General features: G+C 41.4%; 1 protein-coding gene across 2 annotated transcripts in view; it reads right to left on the reverse strand.

The window, feature by feature from the left end:
- LOC123505221 overlaps positions 1–7500 on the reverse strand; it is a 96518-nt gene that overhangs the window by 20881 nt on the left and 68137 nt on the right. The window lies entirely within an intron of this gene.

Genomic DNA, 7500 nt, shown 5'->3' on the forward strand with positions numbered 1-7500 from the left:
TCCACTATAACGATATTTTTATGAATGTGTGTACATCAAGAACGCACTTCCACCATCACTGGCCACGACGACTCATCACCACCACCGTGTCATACGTTCTACCATGTTTTCACAAATGTTGAGTTGCTTGATCCAGATATTGGTTAGATATCTTTTAAATTATGAGAAAAGGTAAGATACTTTAAAAAAGACAAGCATAGTTTCTCAAAATAAGTGCTACTTTTGTAAAAACTATGGGATGATTAAGAAATCGAATGTATACCCAATTACGTACTGTTCAGTCAATATAGTATTGCTCTGGTTAGAAATCGATCGAAAGGATACAAAGACCAGTCAACAGTTTGTTTTGGGACGCGTGCGCCCCTGTGTGTGTGTGTGTGTGTGTGTGTGTGTGTGTGTGTGTGTGTGTGTGTGTGTGTGTGTGTGTGTGTGTGTGTGTGTGTGTGTTTGTGAAGGAAAGTGAGGCAGACGCATGAAGATCATTTGGCTCACGGTTACATAAACAGACGGAGTAATTTTTCAATATTTACTCGCAACAGGATGATTAGTGGACAATTTTCTTCAATTTGTTGGGTATAACGACACGGTGCGAAGAAGTAATGAGGGGGTGAGTGACGCCGTGAGGCACCGCGCGTGTGATTGCGAGCCAGACAGCCGGTGTGTGGCATTTGTTCGGCGGCGTTCGTTGCTCTCTGATAACGTTCTCGATCAGATTCTATGAATTATTACATATCACTCTCTTGGATACTTTAACACATACAGACAGGCAAGAACAAAGCCAGTACAATTATGTCGACATCTAATTCTTATTCGAAAAATTTACAGGCTGGGAGGTTCCTTTGTCCCGCAGTGGCGCGCCGCTCACCTGGGAATCCCTTCCAATGTATAACATACATACTAATGCATTAATTGAAACCTTAATATTTATTAAAAAAAGGGTTAATAGTGAAATGGCAACTATTAATCTCGTTTCTAAGAATTTCTAGAACGTGATGAAGACAGCTGCGAGCAACACTGAGGTTCCACCATTATCTATCTCATGACTGCTCACGTGTCTCGTGCATCTTCTGTCACGCCCATCACCAACATACATCCTTCAGTGCATCCATAAAATTTCTATCTGATCTTCCTTTCTTCTTCCTGTCAGATAAATCCATCTCCGACATTACCATTATGCTTCTCACCTCTCACCACTACACATGGCCCACTACTTTATCTTTGCCGCTTAAAATTGTGTATACGTATGCAATCCTTATAGTTTATTGACATATATTTTTCTCATTCTCATCACTCTAAATGAAATAGACTTCAATTCTGCCACTTCTAACTCTATCTTTGTTTTTTTGTTAGTGATACCGTCTTCCTGTCAAGCGACATATCTTACAAAAGTTTCCTTTAACATTCATAACACAGAAACGCATCCCTCACATCACGTCCATGTCTTCTACGCCCACTCTAATCGGTCTAGACTCTCTTTACTTCTCTCCCATACACTCTGTTTGGGAGAGTCAGTCATTAAATATTCTTGTTACATTTTCTCTACGGTATTACCAAATATTTTCTAAATTTTATGGTATACAGAATCATATCAAACAGAAATAGAACGTCGCCAAGATAAAAGAGAAGAAGAAGAAAAAAAAAAAAAAAGACGTGCGCACACATTTCTCACCAAATCACTCTCTTAAGGGCCTCTAGAAAGCATTCCATGATTTCTCGGATAACCATCGTCTCAAAGCTGGAAAGCCCTGGTGTGGAGGAACAGTGAAAGACGTGAACAATATTGAGAAAAAAAGGATGGAAAAACACAGAAGAGTGTGTATGGAAAATGAAAGGGATGAAAGAGTTAAAGGAAGGCTATAAATTCCGCAAGAAGGCGAGGCGTGGAGGAAAGGAAAGGAAGAGAATGGAAGAAGTGGGATTGGAGTAAAAAAATATGGAGAACAGTGATGGGAATGAGAGCTTGGAAGACCATGGAGCGTGCGAGAAGACGAGGCGCCGAGATATGGAGGGGAAGAGAATGGAAACTATGGAACTGGGCGCAAGAAGAATATGAATATGGAGTTAGGAAGGCCAAAACGGAAGCAAGATGACACGCCCCGGAAGTATGGAAATTGTGCAAGGAGAAGAAGGGGTGCAGGTTTGGCAGAGAATTAAACAGAAAGTGTGGGGGTTTGAATGAAGAAAATAGGGTAGAGTGAATGTAGAAATTGGGACAGACAAGAAGTGCGCGTTGCTTCGAACATCTCGATGAATGAAATACAAAATGGTTTCCTTCTGTTTTTGACGCGTAGCACAAAACTGGCTGGAGAGGAAAGGCCTTCTCCGTGAACTACTTTACTGGCTATTTAAGAATTAAACTGACTTTCAACATTATTTATGTTATGAAATTTTGATCATATATTCTCTATTTCTTTTAACAAATAGGTTAACATTACCATTTTTTTCCTTAAACAAACACTAAAGTTGTTTTCAATTTTTTAATATAAGACGAGAAACCTGGCCAAGGGCAACAAAAACGATTAAACAAAAAGGCCCACTTAGATGCCAATTCCCATGCAGGTCCGAGAGAGTTAGACAAAAGAAGGGAATAAATGTTTTCAAACCTCCTTAACTGTTAAATGAGTTCAGGTCATAGGAAGATGCGGGTCGATTAATACAGCGCCTTATATCCATCCCTTCGTCAATCAAACAATCAATCAACTCTCTCTTCCTGACCCATGTGACTGTTAGTTACCGAGAGCGAAGCCACTCTGTCTACAATCTCATGGTACTGGAAAACCATGGGTCATTCTTCATACTAAGCCAAACATGTTCTGGGTATATAAAAGACAACCAATTTTTCAGTTATCCCTGTTTTTCATTACCTTCTACAGTAAATGTGTGTAAAAAAAATGCACCGAAAACGAGGAAAGGTGGATTGGAAGTAGGGGGGTAACTGAGTATCTAGTAGTAAGAGAACGAGTATGGGACGATAGGAGAGGGAAAAAAAAAAAAATTAAAGCGAAAGCATAGAAAATGGAAATATAATAAAGGTTACGGTGAGAGAAGAGGAGCAGTGACTGGTGGTGGAAGGGGAATTGTTTTTCAAGGACATTGAGAGAGAGAGAGAGAGAGAGAGAGAGTGAGAGAGAGAGAGAGAGAGAGAGAGAGAGAGAGAGAGAGAGAGAGAGAGAGAGAGAGAGAGAGAGAGAGAGAGAGAGAGAGAGAGAGAGAGAGAGAGCACACAAAGTAACCAGTGAAGTGTCCGGAAAGATATCGAAAGACAGTAAAAAAGAAAAAAAAGTGGTGAAACGAAAAAAAAATAAGAATACAAATGGTTGAGAAGCAGAAAAGTACCCAATAATTTATCACAGTGTCTCCTCTCACAAAGAATATCACTGGGTTCCTTTGTGTTGCGTCTCGGTGACTACAGAGAGAGAGAGAGAGAGAGAGAGAGAGAGAGAGAGAGAGAGAGAGAGAGAGAGAGAGAGAGAGAGAGAGAGAGAGAGAGAGAGAGAGAGAGAGAGAGAGAGAGAGAGAGAGAGAGAGAGAGAGAGAGAGAGAGAGAGAGAGAGAGAGAGAGAGAAAGGGGGGGAGGAGGATACATGCATGAGGAGATAAACAAATGCCATGAGATATTCAGGTCTATAATGAGGGTATCTGCTGCTCTACTTACTAATAGTTCACTCTACCATGAGAGAGAGAGAGAGAGAGAGAGAGAGAGAGAGAGAGAGAGAGATTGCATCTACTAATTTTCTGGCGGATGTACATTACACACAAAACTTCCTACCAAACAAGTTAATTTTCTTGTGTCAAAGTAAACTACAGGCTAAGTATACTTTTTTTCTGCTCAACCTTATGTATTATTCTCTCTCTCTCTCTCTCTCTCTCTCTCTCTCTCTCTCTCTCTCTCTCTCTCTCTCTGAACTTTATCCCCGTCGCATGGAGTCCGTGGGCGATGGGTTGTCATGGCGACCTGCGGAGACCAGTGGGAGAGCGAGGTGGGAGCGACATGCAGGTGTGGGAGAGGATGTGACCTGAATACCCTGAGTGCCCCGGGCGGCTGGATGCATGAAGGATGCGCCTCGCCTCGTGAACTGTCACCTGTATGACTGCCGAGCAAGGAGCTGTGGCCAAGTGGTGTTAACGTGTAAATCTCAACAGATTATACGGTTTACTATTTACAATTTTTCACTCTAACTGCAGCAGGATGTTCTTTTTCTCTATTGGTCATGTGATTCCGTATTAGTGGGACTTGTTTAAGTAAATAAGTTCGTTAAAAAAAAAAAAAAAATTTTGATATGGAAAATGTTGTCGATCAGTGAAAACTTTAATGACAAAATGCCATGGTGTGAGTTTACATTATGACTACGAAAAGACATCAATCATCACTCACAATGCAATTAGTGACCCAGTGAGAAACTTTAGGCAGGTACGTGTAGGGTTAGTTTTTTTCAGTAAAATGGACAAAAGTTAATCAAGTGAAGTAGTGATAGTGCAAAGGTCAGAAAAGTACACCATCGTAGCACTATTAGAAATATAACCTGTTGTTCGGACTGTCCCCGGTACAAAATTCTACTTCAGATTCTTTAGCCGTCCTTGGTGTTTAGAAATTCTACTTCAGAACTTTAAACAGTCACTGACACAAAATTGTACAACAGACTCTAAACTGTCCCTCATAAAAAGTCTATCCTTAAGCCCTCATAGATATACAGTAGACAAACCTAAACCATTTTTCATAGAAATTTTACTTGAGACAAAAATGTAAGCCATCCTGATATAAAATTCTACTCTTACCACGCAGTTGCCTTCAAAATAATGAGCAAGTTTAATTTTGCAGTGATGAGAAACGTTATTACTTCCATCATGTAACTCTCGGGAGCATTATCATTAGTCCCACCTAATTTCCCTCTCAGATTAATCAAGGATATGATCCACTATTGTTCTCTTGATAAACTATCCCCCCTTCACACAAAAAACCTGCTGCCTTGTCTCTCCCCTCTCACAGTAATTAGAAGCATAATCCGCTGCTCGCAAGTCACGCCTCATCCCTACTTCCCCCATTTCCTCATTCCCTCCTTTCCTCTCCCTCTCCCTCTCTCTCTTCCTTTCTCCCTTCATGCATTCCTTTTCTCTTACATATTTCATTAGTATCTTCTATGCGTTTATTATTTTCTTCCTCAAATATCGGTCCCATATGACTGTAGATGTTGTAGTGCCACTAAGTTTGTAACCACTTCAATTCCTTCGCTTTCCGTATTCCTTTTCGTCTGTCTGTCCGTCTATATTCCGTGCAGTTGACTACATCAAGTTTATTTGTCAGTACATCATTTCCTCCCAAGCCTTAGTTTCTCTCTCTCCCAGTTTCACTCTGTCTTTTTTGTGTCTGTTCCTCTTCATGTCTGCATCCATCTCTGTATATATCTCTGTTTTAATTTTTTTTTTCTGTTCGCCTTTCCAGCTTAGTTATTTTACTGTATATATATATATATATATATATATATATATATATATATATATATATATATATATATATATATATATATATATATATTAGAGAATGTACCTTGCTACGAACAGTCTCCTCAGGGATAAAAGATATGCTGCTGTTTGTCCCTAGTGTCCAGTCTGTCTGTCGGTCAACCAAAAAAAAGTTTGTTAGTCAGTCAATTACTTATTTGGGTAGTTGTTTGGTTAGTGAGCCAGTCAATCAGTCACTCTTGCCCCTCTTTTCCCTCTCTGTCTCTGTCTTTGTGTCTCTGTATCTCTGTATCTGTGTCTCTGTGTCTCGGTCTCTCCGCCAAAAACCAGCCGCTCGAGCCGCAGCAATTCATACCCAGGGAGCGGCGCAGTGACCCGCAGCACCTGGCGAGGGTGGCGGGAGGGTGAACTTGAGCCCCACGCCTCGGTAATGAAGGCATCATTCTCTGTCCTGCGTCCCCGTCCCCGCCAGCCCGACACCGCGTAATGACCCGAAGCTCTCCCTCCGACGGGGAACATTCATTAAAAGAGAGACGTGTTTTACTAGCCTTTTTTCTTTCTTACTTGCCGCGCTTCCTTTTTTTTCCTTTTTATCCTTTTTTGTTTTCAGTGTCACGAAACTCAATATATCTCACCAGTAGATTAAGTTTGTTTAGCATTATTTTATGTCCTTTTGGTTTGTTTATGTTTAGTGTGTGTGTGTGTGTTTTGTGTGTGTGTGTGTGTGTGTGTGTGTGTGTGTGTGTGTGTGTGTGTGTGTGTGTGTGTGTAATTCACCTCCTCGGTCGTCTGCTAGTCACCCAGCCAGTCTTCCCCATTACGGAGCGAGCTCAGAGTTCATAGACCGATCTTCGGGTAGGACTGAGACCACATCAACACACTCCACACACCGGGAAAGCGAGGCCACAACCCGTCGAGTTACATCCCGTACCTATTTACTGCTAGGTGAACAGGGGCCACACATTAAGAGGCTTGCCCATTTGCCTCGCCGCCTACCGGGACTCGAACCCGGCCCTCTCGATTGTGAGTCAAACGTGCTGTGTGTGTGTGTGTGTGTGTGTGTGTGTGTGTTTCACTGTTTGATCTGCTGCAGTCTCTGACGAGACAGCCAGACGTTACCCTACGGAACGAGCTCAGAGCTCATTATTTCCGATCTTCGGATAGGCCTGAGACCAGGCACATACCACACACCGGGACAACAAGGTCACAACTCCTCGATTTACATCCCGTACCTAATCACTGCTAGGTGAACAGCACCTACACGTGAAAGGAGACACACCCAAATATCTCTACCCGGCCGGGGAATCGAACCCCGGTCCTCTGGCTTGTAAAGCCAGCGCTCTAACCCCTGAGCTACCGGGCGCGCGCGTGTGTGTGTGTGTGTGTGTGTGTGTGTGTGTGTGTGTGTGCAATCCATTAAAATTTTTGTAATAATTTTGGCTCGTGCTCAAACTTGCAAAAAAAAAGGAAAGAAAAAAACTGCTTCCCCATTAACATAAAAAAAAGGTGGGACAAATGTTTTTCGACATCACCTAACCTACACAAAATGTTTCCGAAGAGTGAAGGAAAAACTGGACCTTGGAACATGAAATAAATGAGATGCACTTAAAAAAGGTAACTCATCAAATTCGGTATCTTAATACACAAAAAAGTATTCAGAGCTTCGTAAGATAAACAAACTCAAATTAAACCCATGAAAATTTGAGTTTCCTATGAAGTAAGTCACCGAAGATTAGTCCATGCCAAAAAATAGATAATTTCCAAAAGAGCATTGTTGTGTATTGACAACATTATTTTGTTACACTTGTTCAGAAACCCTAAAGATCTTTGTTCCGTGTTGAGTGGAAGAGGAGAGGCTTACTTGATTCTTGCCGTGTCCAAAGTGATTCTCATGTACTAATCCTTACTGGTTGCTTTTATCCATGGCATCTTTTTTTTTTTTTTTTTTTTTTTTTTGTTGATCCGTTTCTCTGGACCTCTACTTGGAATCTTATTACTTTGGTGTACGACTCAAAGTACTTCTGGTAGTGGTGGCCTGTT

Source organism: Portunus trituberculatus, chromosome 17 (genome assembly GCF_017591435.1).
Source record: "Portunus trituberculatus isolate SZX2019 chromosome 17, ASM1759143v1, whole genome shotgun sequence".
NCBI classification, from domain to species: Eukaryota; Metazoa; Arthropoda; class Malacostraca; order Decapoda; family Portunidae; genus Portunus; species Portunus trituberculatus.